Source organism: Geospiza fortis, unplaced genomic scaffold (assembly GCF_000277835.1).
Source record: "Geospiza fortis unplaced genomic scaffold, GeoFor_1.0 scaffold264, whole genome shotgun sequence".
Classification (NCBI taxonomy): domain Eukaryota; kingdom Metazoa; phylum Chordata; class Aves; order Passeriformes; family Thraupidae; genus Geospiza; species Geospiza fortis.
Window position 1 is genome coordinate 4,463,571 of NW_005054332.1, and position 15,335 is coordinate 4,478,905.

Below are 15,335 nucleotides of genomic sequence, written 5' to 3' on the forward strand. Positions count from 1 at the left end.
TGCAGCTGGGCGCGACCGCCGCGAAGCCAGTGCCCCAGAGCGGAGTCGGGAAAGTGTTCCCGTATTCCAGCCCGGGGAGGGACCCCCGTCGGGCAGGTCGGACCCTCCGGGATGCGGGTACAGGAGCCTGTGTCGACGTAGGGGCTCGCTTGCAGGTTTGGGGGTGAAAGTGAGGAGTCGTAACGCTCTTGTTCCAACTTTTAAGGCCGCGTCTGATGAGAAATGGAAATCTGGCTCAAAGTCATCCTTCCTGTTGTTGACATCACCTGAAAACTCCGCTGGAAATATTTCCACTAGTTTGCTGCAAACTTCGCCGCCCCCCGAGGTCTCAACACCTTGTGAGTACACACTGGCTGCTTGTAGAGCTCTGATTGTGGAAATCCATGGCTACGGCATGTCATTGTTCTGCAGTATTCTTTTAATTGCAAGCATTAATAAAGAGCTTATCGTGCCCTGGGGTGTTGTGTGTATTACAGCATAGGCTGTAGACAGTGCTCTGTTTTTTTAAAAAGGCATAACCAATATCTTCATGTTTTTATAATTATATGTGAAGTTATTATTTGGGTTTTTGCTTGGTATTTCTGCAATGCACATGACCAAAAGGACACGTCTGCTACTGATACATTTTTTTCACAGGGAAAACACTGAGAGAGTTAGAAAGTAGCTTGCTGGTAGGTGGATCGGTGAATCTTTGCCCCATGAGTTGTTTAAATGAACTTGGAATGTCCTACCAATGTTAAAGGAGTAATTGGGAAGATCAGCAAGTCTGCCTCTGTCCAAAGACAGGAAAATGTAACCATGTCTTAACTCTTACGCAGCATTGGTTAGGCATGGATCAGATCCCCTGGTAGGACTGTTGGAGTCTATGGGTTATTCTGAGGAGAATGTTATTTACTTTCTTTCAAGGTGATGTGTCAGGCTGCGCTGCTAGTTTTATAACAACTTATTTGGCAGGCTCAAGTTTCAAGTATTGTGTAATCTTCATTCTCCAGATAGTTGGAAAACAAAGTGTTTCTGGAGATGTGTGATTACATGTAAGATCTGCAGTTGCATTGCAGACCACAAGACATGGTGTAATGACTCTCCTTCAGAACTTCATAACAATTTCTGAGCAGAAAATGCTCAAAAATAGTTAAATACACTGCATGTAGCAAAACCTGCAGTTGGATGGCTACATAAAGTATTTACATGCCTGGGATGTAGATGATATATGCCTGTTTATCCATGAGGACCTATCCTGCTAGAGTAAATGGGAATTGTGTAGCAGCAGTAGTAATGTCACTGCTTTTCTCCCTGTTTGGTTTTTTTGTTTTGTTTTGTTTGTTTTCGTTTGGGTTTTTTTTTTTTTTTTGAAAATAAACTTATAAAATTTAGAAAGTAGTTTTATGGTAGTATTCAGCTGGCAAGTTTTCACTTTCCCCTGCTCCTTAATATTTACCCAGACAGTGCTACCAACCTCATATAAGAGACTGGCTTTGAACACAAGAAATGAAATAACCAGTAAATGATTGGCAAAAATAAAGTGGAAACCTCCTGATCATGCAGGTGCTTTCCTTCAAGATTTTTTTCACAGAGGTCCTTTCTTTTTTGGAGAACAGAAATTGTGAGAAGCTGTCTGCACTAGTGGGGCTCCCATGTTGGCTGATGTGATGTAGTTGCAGCACCAGGCTCAGCACCTTGCCCTGTTACAGGTGGCATGTTCTGGAGTTCAGATTATCAAATTTACCCTGTTCTTGGACTAGATGAGATGAATGATACCTTAGTAAATCAGGTGCTTGTAGGGTGTGGCAGTGAGCAATTGAGCCTCAAGCTGCATTTCTCCATGTGTCTTTAGCTTCACCTCTGTTTGACTTTGCCAGTGAGTCATTTTGTGATGTAAAAGAAAAAGACCTTACTGTCCTTTACTCACTAAATCTGTATAACAGGATGAACAATGCTTATTGGTTTGGATAGGTGGTGTACTGATGAACATTTTTAAAGCACTTTCAGGTTCTTAAATTAATTATACTAACAACTGTATTTATTCTCATTAGTTTCAGATGTGCACTTTCTCTTTTTCCCTCAACAGTTAGGACTTTGGATGAACTTGCAGAGAACTCACAGTTGTATCTTTTTTTAGAGATATATCAGTACAACAGGTCCCTGGTGGAAGTATTTTATTTAAAAACACAAATGAGGTGCCATATTTTATTGGCAAGATTGATATAGGGAGATATTTGTCAAAGACATAAATTGATTGAAAGTGCTCTGGGCAAATAAAAATTTGAAAGAAGTATTTTTACTTCCTTTTGTTTATTCAGGAACTAAATATGTGACTTAAATGATCCAGCCAAAAATAGAAGGTACAGAACTGCACTTCAGAAAGACCTTAATTCATAACAGCAAGGGGCTAATTTTCTTCCCTGCTTCCTAACCAGCTATTTTGATCCCAAAAATCTCCAGAACAGTTTCTGAAGTACAATACTAGAAATATTCTTGCATACCATTGCTAACTTGTGAACCGTTCAGGAATAGCTTAGTTACTTGGCTACCCCACTCCCTGTTAGCAGGTGCTGCTGGAGAATAGTTTGTTAAAGTTCATTGACAGCAGTTGTGAGAATAGTGAAATCCTGAAATACCCCATGTCTTGCTGTGACCTGTCACTGAATTATGTGTTCTGGTCTCTTTCCTTTTGTTTGTATTTGGTTTATCTCATGCTGCCATTCAGAAGACTGTTGGATTTGTGAAGGCAGGTGTTCCAAATTTTGGAAGAGTCAGAATAAATATGTGGAGTCCTTGCTTATTTGTTGCATAGCTTTCAAACACGAGTGTTGGGATGTTCCCTGTGCCTAGGATGTTCTCTGTGTGTTGCTTCTTTTGGCAGGTTGTGCATGATACAATGATGCTTTGTATTCAAAGCTGCTGGTTTGGCCAGACAGGTATTTTTCTTGTTTTCTGGAAAATACTGAGGTTGAGTTGGAGATGTGAAGGTGTTGAGAGTGAAGCAGGAAGGATACTGTTGGTGTGCAGTAGTTTGATATCAAGGTCAAGAATGCTATCAAAAAAACCAATGATGAAATGAGTGTCAATTTAGGACACATTTTTAGAGGTTTCTGATAAATGAAGCATTAAAGCTGCACAGGACTTTGAGGCTAAAGCAATCTAGTTTATTACCACTAATAGTTAGTTGGGTATATCCTGTTGCCATAAATCAATCCCCATTGGATGGCCTAATGGATACAGTACAACAGCTTGAATTCTTGCATTATCCATTATTGGTAGCCTCAGTGATGTACTTCTGATGGAATACCAAATGCACAGGTAACTCATGATACAATGCAGGACTGTAGATTGCTGGCTTGCTCTTGCACTGTTTTACTTTTGAGCCTTTGGCAGTGATCCTGCCATGTGTGAGATGAAATTAAAGGTTCTTGGAATGAACAGGAAGACGCTTTCTTTCAGCCAGCACTTGTGTCTTCCTGCTGTCTCCTCTGTGGCTCTCTCCTTCCCACTCCCCACACCCAGTGCTGCTCCTCCAAACCATAGGTGCATCTCAGCCAAGCCACAGCCTTGAGGGGGAATCTGGCTGTGATTAGGGATGGGATTTGGGCACATCTGTGGCAAATGGTGGATGGGAGTATCTGGTATGGCTACCAGCTAGATGGAGCATACTGGGGCTACAGGGTAGCTGGGGTGTGATGTGCTGAGCACAGGTACCCTAGTGGGATTGCCATAATCCCGAAGAAAAATTTATATACTCCTATGCCAGAAAAGCCTAGGCTTTTAAATTATATGTCATAATCAAAAGCATTTTTTGAGTACTCTTCAAATCATTAAATCATACCTCCTTCAAATCCTGGATTTAAACAAGCTTCTTCTAACAGCCTGTGCCTTCCTCTCTCTCATGATTTGCCACCGTCCCCACCTAAGCACCACCCACTTTGAGAAGTGACCACTGAAGATACAGGTTTTGTGTGCGTGTCTTGGCATGCTGTTGGACAAAAGCATTTTCATTTGCATTATGGAAAATGCATTTGGAATTGATGGAAATTAGTCCCTTAAGGGTATGCATCTTCATTGTGTCTGCATTGCAGTGGGATAATTCCTTTTCCAGTTTGACATGCCAATTGCTTTAGGCCAGTCAGGAATACTTTCTGTTGGTTTTAACAGCATCTGCAATGTGACATCTTAGGAAGATCTGTTGCTAGGTCTATTTATATTGTGCCAATACACTTCTGAGTTAAAGTGCCCTAAATTGTCTCAGTTGGGTCAGTCACTGAGGAAAAGTGCCAGCCTTATAAAATAAGAAAGTGCCATGAATGTATGGTATTTATATATGAGCTTAATATTTGAGTAACATTTTAATAGTGATCACAGTGAATAATTTTTGGTATGATTTACTTCTACTCAGAGTTTGATGTCTGTCTGTGCAACAGATGCAGAAATTGCAGCTGGTTCAAAGTCTTGGGCAGATGTGATCTTTTCACTGTTATCATTACTGTTCCAAATAATTGCACTAATAACTGCCAGGCAGATCTGTTGCTTAACTCAGTGTTTAGTATTTTGTAAAGCTTACATACGAGTAATTTTCCTTCATTTTCTATCTGAGCACTTTTGGGATTTGACTATGTCTGGCTGAAGTCTTTCAAGAGGATTATGGGATGGAGGGAAGGGGGGGTGTCTTTCGCCTGACATCTACGGTTTTCATTGATGTTCTGGTTTGAATCCAGATTTTAAGAGTGCAGGATTTTCTTACCAGTTTGTTTTTTCCAGACTTTGCAACAGCTCCTGGATTCTTGCAAGTATATGGTGGTGTTTTTTCACAGCTTCTGGATAAAATCCGACCATACTCTTTCAATGTGGTCTTTTTTATTATTATTATTATTAAGTTTATGGTGGTTTTTAATGTTTGTTTTTAAGTTTATGGTGTAAGTATTGCTATGAATGGCAGATTCAGGTGTGGAGTAAGCTTAAACATGAGTTTGAAGTATAGTATTTTCTTAATGAACAGTCTGCTACCAAGTTGGATTCTCTTCTTTCTCTGTAAGACTACACTTAATCAGTTTGGAGAAGACAGGTTTTAAGAAATCCTGACCTGGCATGCACTGGATGAGGCTGTCATCCATTTCACTTATTGCCTGGTGTCTTGACAGACAAGTGGAGGTGCCCCTGCAGGTGAGCAGCTTCATTGCCAGCATGCCTGATAAAGCAGAACTGGATTTGGGGATGAGTGATGACAGCTCAGTAAAGCGAGGGTGTTAATCTTGGCTGCCTTAGTTGCTGCTAGCCTCAAAATAAACAGGATCAAATTTAATTTATTTAAATTCTAATAATGTAAAGAGTTTTCAAAAACTTCAAAAACCACCAAGTGATACAGATGCTTTTGACATAGTTGGAATAACAGAGTGCCTAACATTAGCAGCTTCTCTGTGTGACCATTTTTAACAAATCATACATTGGTTGAAGGCAGTGAGAAGTGGATGTCTTTTGCTGACTAGGACAGAACTGTCTGTCTGTGGAGATTTCCTTCAGCTCTTCCATCACTGTGGCCAGGAGCTGAGCAAATCCCATGGCTGCAGGAATGATGAGCCTGGTTTGGAGGTGTGGGTGAATGGTGTCATGGTCAGCCTGGCCAATTCTCATCTCTAGATTGGCTGTGTTTCATTTACAGGGAGAGATGACACATACTCTCTTTAATGCCTTTCACTCCTGTAGGGCATCCATATCAGTGACTCTGTCAAACTGAGGAGGGAACATCAGTGAATGGGAAACAGCCTGAGAAAATCAGAGAAGAAAGAGCAAATGACAAACATAGCTTGAAAGTTGCTATTTGATAAGAAGAGCTATTTCTTCTCACTTGTTTTGAGCTTGAAATATGCTGGTTTAATCTGCTGTCTTCTAGTATTTCTCCAACCTGATTTTCTTCTACTTAATTATCCTACCTTTGATTGTCTTATGTTCTCCTTCCTGGAAACTTTTCTAGTTTTGCTTAACTTTTTTTAAAGAGGAGAAGGCCAGACTTATGACTTCTAAGATGCAATTGAGTTTCTTAGATGATTGAATAAAGGTGGGTTTGGTTGTACTCTCTGCAGTAATGATTTTTTAGCACCCTTCCTGCTTTTTAACTGTGCTGATGCTTTCATAAGAACAGTCCACTGTCAATCCAGGATTTCATTCCTGAATCATCCCAAGCCCATCATTATGCATATGAAGTTGAGGTGTTTTTTCCCAGCCCGAATACCAGACTGTGTTTTAAATGGTATTGAAATCTACCAGCCATTTTTAACAGTTGTAATCTTTATCTTTCCCTCTCCCCTTGTGATTCATTAGTGGGTGTAATGAACACAATATATGCTTAATGCAGATGGCTGTGGGGCTGCAGGCTTAGTGTCCTTTTCTTGGGAAGACTGACCTTGTACTGTTTATTTCCTGTCTCACTGGTTCTCTATACAGATGAGGACTTTTCCTGTTATCCCATGACTGCCTAGTTTTTATAATACTGGGACTTTTTTGCGAGTTTGTTTGGGTTTTTTTTTCCCTTTTAAGCAGCCTTCTTTTCTTTGGAGGGAATCTTTGGGGATTGGACATGAATTATTGGGAAATAACTTCACATCAGTGCAAGTGTGGTAACAGGCTATGTGTACACTCACCACAAACGTGAAGTAGCTTAATTTAAACATCTGTCTTGTGTCCAAATAATCAACATTCAGCTCCATCTAATCTACATTGCAATCACATCCCAGCTTGCTTCATAAAATTTTAAGTTTCAGTATTCTGTTTGGGATTTAGTTTTGGTTAAAGAGAACCCTGTGTGTATTACAGTAACTCACTTCTGCTTCTCATTCTTCCTACTTGTCAGAGCAGGTTGACTGTTTCTATATTTAGCTCTGCTTTGTTTATTCATCCTTTCTCAATAAGAATTTTACACTTTGTTTACCTGGAAGCAAGATGGGTCCCAATGGGAAAGTGAATGGCAGAATTAAAAGAGTGGTATGAATATTTGCACTAAGTAGCGTGCCATATCAATAAATCAAAGCAGAATTTGCAGGCATAAGCTCTGGTCCTTGGCAGAGTCTCTGAACTGAAAAAACCCTAATATTTTAAGAAATTGTTCCCAGATTCATAATCTCCATACAAGAGTATTTTAAGTCGAAAAAAACAAACTTGATTTTTTTCTGCCTCCTTTCTGTTCCCCTTATCTCTACCCATCAACACGTGGTTGAGAAGTTTAAAAGCAAACTTCTGGGTTCCATATTCTTTCAGAGAATTTAGCCTTTTCCTGTCTATAACTGCAGACATACAAATGAGGAGGATATTGCTGCTTCATTTACTAGAACTGTGCCAGTTTTTCTTCTTTTTGTTTGTAATCCTGAAAGTAGGATACATGGTATGGAAGACAGAAACATATTCAAAATCAAGCTTGCAGAGCTTGGATACATGTATTTACAGCTTTTAAGAATGACTTTTTGGAAAAGTTGTAATAATATGAATTTGCTTACGTATCATATGTGGGTTTGTACATGCAGCAAATGTCTGCATATACTTACATGGGGTGAGCTGGTTTTGGTGAGCAGACACACCAAGAAAACAGGTAAGGGTGCATTCAGAAGAACTGAGCATAGCACTTGAAAGAAAAAAAACAAACCAACATTTTAAAGGTTTATTTGTTCTCCTCACAATTTGAAATTAAGACTCTCTCCTTGACTAGGCTGAAATAAGTGTTGAGCTAACTACTCAGGAGGCTGTGGTGTAAAGCTAGTTTTGTCTGGGACCCATTCTCAGTCTTTCCCAGACATGGAATAAAGAGTGTCAGTGAAATTGAGAACTTGCTCTGTGTTTCAGTCCTGTGTAACTCTCATGAAACACAGGATACTCTGCCTTAGTAGAAAAAGCACTAAATGTGCTTTTCAAGTAAGCTAAGCCAGGAAAGGTTATCAGACGAGAGTGACTCTATGATGGAATTTCTCAGAACATTAGTAAATATGTGCTACAGTGTTTCACACTAAGATGAAGGATTTTTCTGTCATTCTAGGTAGCTGTATACTTGTCATCTTCCCCAAAGTACTGAGATTTTGGAAAGCATTAACTATATAGGCAGTGTCTTAGTTTGATGGTCATTAATAAAGTCACATTGTAAATTTTAATATAACAGCAAGCGTCTGTTGTATGTCTGTCCTTTTTGCCTGTAAAAAGCAAACTGACCTTCAGTTGATCAGTTGTCATTATTCAAATTTTGAGAATGAATATCCACTCTTCTGCTAACAAAAGTTTTTCATGGTTTGTATATGTTAAGCTTAGCTCAAAATGTATTTGGTGTTTCAGGGAAAACAGAGTCAGGCAAAAGTGTAATGCAAAAGTTAGAAGATTTTACCAAGTACCATTTGAAAATCACTTCCCTTATGCTTTGCAAGTGGGATTTTCCGGCCTTGCTTAATTAAGGATCAAGAATAAAGTGATACTGAAATAATAACTATTTTAAAAATTCCTATGATTTGTACTCAAGTAACAGTATGGTCCACAGAGAGGTAATTATCAACAAATTGTGTGTAGCAAAATTATAATTAATTTAGTGTATTACATCTTGGAAGGGTAGAACTGAAAAACAAAACCTTCAACTAGTGTTTGCATAATTACATAGTTTAAAGATGGATGCTTATTATCCTGGTTTTAAAAAATTGAATTTTATGTTGTATTTTGTATCAGTAATGCTGGATCAAAGCCTGATTTCCCTGCTTCTGTGGCTGATCTCATTCAGTTCCATGACTGTTTATGTGAATAACACTCAAAGAATGTGGCTTTGTATGAAAAATATCCTCCCAGAGGGAGTTGTAGTAGGCTCACACTTAATATAAAGGGAAAAAAGACAGAAGTGAATGTTTATGTTTCATTGTCTTGTTGTACAATGATTTTCAGTGAAGTTTCATATTCCATGAAATTAAATCTGTAGCCAAGATAATACGATATTGGACAATTTTTATAATTCAGCATGCAGGTCTATGCTGTTGAAACAAAAGGCTGAGTGTTTTTAGGTGCAGATAGCCTGACTAAAAGAACGTGTTGCCAAAGAAGTTGCAGTGCATTTTCGATAATGTTGAGCAGAGAGATAATTGTGAACTCTGCATGGTGTGTTACAGTCATGGGAGTAGTTAACAAGATAAAGAAAATCTCAGCTTTCTCTCTGTTTACAAAACTGGCCTTTCTGGAAGGACTGGAAAACAAGAAAACAAATTTATGATCTGCTTGCATTCTCTTTCTACCCCTCCTTTTTGCCTCCCTGTGTTGAGCCAAAAATAAATGGGAAGACAAACTGTAGGAAAACAGCACTAGAGTCAGTCCTCCTCTTCCGTAGTTTTCTATCCCTGTTTTATACCTCACTGGGAGCTGGTGGTGGTGTGGCAATTGCAGCTCCCCTGGTTAGGTGTGATTCAGTCCTGTAGTGCCAGGAGAGAGCAGAGCTCGGCTGGTGACTCCTCCTTACTCACACTGCAGAGCCTGCAAATCCAGAGATGGAGCAGCAGCTCAGGAGTGAAGTTTGGTCCTGTCTGCACTGAAACACCAATGTGTGTTTCTAGCATATTAGGCCACTCCTGGGATTGTAAGGTAATGAAGATATCCTTGACCTTTTTATCATTTAATTTTCCCATTTTCTCTTCCTTCTGTGCCACTTCTAAAAGCTCTGCATTTTCCCCCAATTTCATCTTCCCCCCTCTTTTGTCCTAGGACTTTCGTATCATTGATTAGAGAATCATCTGATTTTCTTTGATCTGTTCCTCATCTCCTACAAGTCTCCTGTTGTTTTGCTACTTGTGCTCCTAACAGTGGTTAATAAGTGCTGAATCAACACTTAGAACCCAAAAGAGATGTGAATAGAGCAAAAAGTTTTTTGACAATCCTTTAAAAAAGAATTTGTGAGAGAATGGAAAAGTATATGTGTCCCTCTTCCATACCTTTCCACACCATCTTTATAGATCAGTTTGATGGTTGTGACACATCTTCCAAGGCTTTATGTTCAGTATTTTCTTCCTCATCCTATCTTCTAGCCTTTACCTGTCTCAATTTGCAATCTTATTTTTTCTGTTTTCACTTCAACTCTAGTATTGTTTTGCATCTTGGGGCATGTTTTTCCATCTCTGATTGCTTTCAGCTCTCTGTTCCAACATGAGTAGCTTATGGGCTTTTCTGGTTGTGCTTCTAGCTTTGCTAGGCTTCCAGTCCTTATCAGTGTGCTGTTTTTTGATAACAACTGACCACTGCATTCCTTGGTAGGAGTGATGGTTAAGGAATATCTGTTTCTATCTTACTGGACAGGAACTGCTCCTCCTTGAGATTTTTATTGTGTTTTTCTTGTATGTTGTAAAAGTGAAAATGGAATCCCTTTCAAAAGGGTATCCTCAAATATAAGAGGCGCAGAGGTGCTGACTTTCATAAGGGTAGGGAAGGAGATGGCCATGAAGAAAATCCTGACTATTTCTGGAAAGATGGTCCAGGAATGTGATGTCCCTCTAGCATGATCCTGCTCTTCTCTGTTTCTCTGTCATCAGATTTGGGATTTTTTTGCTTCTTATTTCTCTTTAGGACCTGGGCAGCCTTTATGGGTTGATAATGTAAAATGTTCTCCATGTCTTAACGCAATCTTGTACGAGCTGACCCTCTGTAAAGTATGAAGGAGACTCAGATATGCTGAGATTTCAGAATATTCATTAACTATGAAGCAGATACACTGACCTGCAAGGTATTTTTTCAGTACTAACAATAGACCAAAGCATCTATTTTGACTGAAGACAAAAAACTTAAGGAGAATGAAATGGGTGCAACAAATAGCATCATCCTCCATGGTTCCTATTAGGAGGTGCTTGTACTAAGGGATCCTGACTTTACCAAGGTGCTGTAGGTAAGCCCATGTAGTCACACGTTTCCAGGTTTTCCTTTCTTTCAGGCTGTGGGAAATATCCACAAGCATTAGGAGGCTGAGTGTCTTTAAAGCCAGTTTCAGTTCCCAGAGAGATGGCTTCCACTGCAGGGCTGCTCCTTTGGGTTCCTGCAGTGCCTGTGAGCACCCAGGGGAAAGGAGGGGGATCAGGGGGCAGTGTGGGGGAATGGGGGTCATTTGTGTTCACTTTGCACTCTCGGCTCTCCATACCTGACACAAGTACAAGTATTTCTGGATTATGAGCCTGTGACTTCTTGTGTGCAGCCATGAGGGCAGAGTCTCCCTGGGAGCTGAGGTTCTGTCCTACAGGAGGAGAAGCTTTCAAGAAATGCAGTCTCTGTAGCATAGTTTCTTGAAACACCTAAAATTATATTAGTGGTGATCCTTTGAATCTTACAAAGAGCCTGCTGGTGTGGGAGATTTTTATTTTACCTGGTTGAGTATTGCATTTCAGTGCAGCAGATGGCATGTGTGTGACAAGTGCCCTTTGGTAAGAGAGTAAACACAGCAAGAAATACACCCCAAACCCCTGGCATTTTCTTAGGCCTTTTATAACATCAAAGCACCCTTGTGCAATGCTCATTTCAGTCACTTGATGCAAGAGCCAAGGTTTTGTGATAGCTGTTTTCTTCTGTTGTTCCTGTGTTAGTACAGCTGGCAAGATTCTCAAGATATAGAGAAGAGCAATGTGATATTCAAGGTGAGATATGTTAATTGAGCCATAGCCTGAGCTGAGAGAGATTAACTTCAGTTACTTGTCCTGGGAGTATTTTGTGTTGATGCATAGGTTTTTAAAATTAACTGAGATCCTAGTTTGCAATATAAGTAGGATAGGATGGAAACATGGTTTTGTTTATTTTGGGCTTGGTGGGGAGGCATTCCTCATGAATCAAATGCTGAGTTAAGACTATTGCTCTGCATGGCTTGCACAGAACAAATGAAGGAGGACATTTGGGAACTGGGCTGTTCAGTTAGGTTGGAACAAAAGAGCCCTGAGGTAGGGAATTTTGTTATCTGACTGAGATTCCCACCAGTGAACTTCTGCATGGAGTGGGGAAGAGTCTTCTGCATAACTTCCAAAGAATTTAGCAATAATAAAGATAGCACAGAGGGTGCCAACAACCCACTGAGAGATCCTTCAGCTCCATGTCTGCCAATGGTCCAGCCAAGAGGATCAGAATTTCCATAATTTTGTTTGCATTACTCACAAACATCACCTATACAGATACAACTGTGAAGGGCAGCTTGACCTTGTTGTATTACAACTTTATAGGGGAATTTAGATTATTTTTTGCAGACACTGTTTCTTATGGTAGCTTTCCTTCCAGAAGGACTCAGAGAATGTGTCTGTGTGGCATCAGACTCTGTCCCTGACTAATGATAATGGTGAGTGCATTAAACATCAAAGTCTTATTTCTGTGGAGAATCAAGTCCCTAGTCTGGTCCCCCAAGTCCAGAACTTGCTTATTGGTATGGCATATCCCTTTGGCCAGTTCAGGTCAGCTGTCCTGGCCATGCTCCCTCCTGGCTTCCTCTGCCCCTCCTCACTGGCAGAGCAGGAGACCCTGAAAGGGGCTGGACTCAGGGTAAGCACTGCTGAGCCACAACTGAAACATCAGTGTGTGACCAACATTGTTCTCACACTAAATCCAAAACACAGCACTGAACCAGCTACTAAGAAAATTTGCTCTATCCCAGCTAAGACCAGGACAAGGAGAAGGTGTAACAAGATTGGGCAGGGTGTGAAATGGACTGGAACAGCTGAAGGCTTTTTGCAGATAGTTCTTCAAACCAATATTATTCAAAGCAATGCCAGGACTGTCTTCAGACTGCCTTTGCATAAACTAAACTTACTCTTGAATTCTCATTTTGTAGTGTCTGAGTCAGCAAATGTGACCAACTACTGTATTCAGCCCAGTATGTTTTAATGAAAAAATGGTCTTGTACCAAAACTGCTGCTGTCATTATTGTGCAGTCTGTCCCAGCACGTGGCTTTTCTCAAGTGTAACTCTCCTTCTTCCCCCAAAATCTACAATTGTGAAAGTCTTACTGGCCTGCCACCACATGTCTTCAAAGAACCCAAGGGCATTTTTAATGAGAATTGCTTTAGAATTCCTGGCTTGATTTATGAGGTAAAGAAAAAAATAATCACAGAAACGTTATGCTCTTACCTGTTAAATTTTTTTTCTTCAGCTTTATGGTGATAACAACTTTACTTTTTGCAAATGGAATAACTAAATGTTTACCTGTTTTCCACTTAGAAATATAGACTGTCTTTGCTTAAATGCCAGACAGCTTGAGAGAAAAGGAATTGTAAAGGACTAGAGATCTTTGTTCTAAATTGTGGAATAAATAGACATTCAGGGCCTCAGAATTGGATGTTGGCTGAATATTTTTCCCATAACTTGTCTTTGAGAAATAAAGCTGAAAAGTTCTTTAGCAGTTTACTGTACTTTTCTAAGGAGGTTTTTGTAACTTGTACAAAGTGAGACAAACATGGCAGCAGGTTTTCACTTTTGGTTTCCTCTCATCAGCCCACCAGTGTTAATGTATGCACTTCCTTCTTTCTTTTGATCAAGACTACATGAAAGCCACAGAAATAAAGCAAGTACAATCATTCTGCACTATTTATATTTATGCATTCATAATCATAATTAATAAGCATGTTCACAGGTATAGAAATCTACTCCAGCCTATGCTGAGGTCACCAATTACAACAGATGCCCTAAGTCTGAAAGGCAGTGAAGATGCTGATAAGAAAGTGCCAAACCTGTTCTCATTTATGCTGCGCTCAGCCACTAAATGTAATTTCTCACTATTCAGTAACACCTCCCTCTCCTTTCCCCTCCCACCCCCCAAAAAAAAAAAAAAGCTTGACTCCCAACGTTCCTCTCATGTCTTACAAATATGTGTGAAGGTCTGTGGCGGGAAGCTGACTCTGTTCCTCACCACTAGCCAGTCCTCTTCTGCTGCCTTGTATGTTTGTGTCTTCCAGAGCTCATTCCTGTAGTTCAGGTGCTGGAGGAGGTGTGTACTGTGGTTTTAAACACCCTGGAGTGCAAGTCCCTGGAGTGGAGCATTAGCATAGGCAAGTGGTATGAGAGAGCACGGAGCCAAGGGGTATTGCTGGATATTTGGGTTTGGTTTTCCATGGCTTTTATTTAGAAAGGAAATTAAACATGAAAAAAAGTAAGAAGAGAATGCTGTGGTGTAAACCTTAAAGACGTCATTGAGTATTTGCTGCTGTGTGGGAGACGTGGCCTGTGTGGTGCCCAGGACAGGCAGTGGCTGGGCAAGGCTCTGGAGAGGTAAGAGTGCACGTTTGTGTGGAAGCCATGACCTGGAACCCAAGAGCAGGCTCGCGCCATTGGGAGAAACGCTTGACTAATTCTGGCAGTTCCTGCTCTCTCTATTATTTGCTTTGCAGCTTTACTGTTCATTAACTCCTCCTTGGTGTTACATTAATCCAGGGCAAACAAGTTCCTTAGGTTTCTTGTTACACTCCCAAACAAACACATTCATCAAAACTAGCATAACTTTCTGCACATACCTTGCTTTTACTGTGTTCTTTTGCATGCACTGACACTGCAGACAAGTCTGCAAAATAGGTGTTTCAGGATTTTTGTTTCCTTGTTTTAATACCTATCTCTGTGAGTACTATACTCTGGATCTCCAGGGAAGTTTGTTTACACTGCACTAGCAATGATCAGTTCACATGAGTTTAAATCCAAGGAATGAAATAATAGCAGCATCATCATCATCATCATCATCATTATTATTATTATTATTATTATTAATGTCCCTTGTGTGGTCCAGAGCAGAGCTGTGTCTGAAAATGCAGAGAAAGCATTCTTTGAGAGGAGACTGGCACTCTGTTGCAAAGGTTGCCCTGATGCCAGGTCCAGTACTCAAATAAGACATTTCTTGCCCATATTGGTTCTGCTGACTTTTTTTCAATCTCTTAACTGGTTTTTATAAGCTTTGAATCAGAGCAAGAAAGAGCAATATTCTTATCATAAAAATGGTAGTAAAACTTCCTGCCACTTTTGAAGTGAATTTCTGTGTATCCTCATCCCAGCAAGTCTGTCAGCAAACTAACATGGAGTCTAGCAAGGAAACTTGTCAAATAGGACTTTTCCTAACCAGATGAAAATACAAATCTGTTGTTCTTGATCTCCAAACCTAGTTTATATAAGAACTCAGATGCCTTGTAAGAGATCAGCTACAAGACTGTTGATGCAAAATTACAAGTATTGTTCTTGTGTGTAAACAGTTTGTCAACATTACTGGAGGTATCAAAACAGAAAAAGTAAAAATAAAACTGTACTCACCAAGGGGATAGTCTTGCTCTGCTGGTGCTTCTGACAGAAGTTGTGCTGTGTAGGACAGGAACAGGATTGATTTCAGATTCTTCATTTCTTTACCC

General features: G+C 40.0%; 1 protein-coding gene across 2 annotated transcripts in view; it reads left to right on the forward strand.

Annotated features, from left to right (window-relative positions):
- The first annotated feature begins 124 nt into the window (after positions 1–124).
- Positions 125–15,335, forward strand: part of ANKRD6 (ankyrin repeat domain 6) — an 87,262-nt gene continuing 72,051 nt past the window's right edge. The window contains exon 1 of one of the 2 annotated variants that reach the window (XM_031057603.1): positions 125–338. The gene's annotated coding sequence lies outside the window, so the exon portion shown is untranslated. The remainder of the gene's footprint in view (positions 339–15,335) is intronic. The other variant, XM_031057600.1, reaches the window with a different exon arrangement.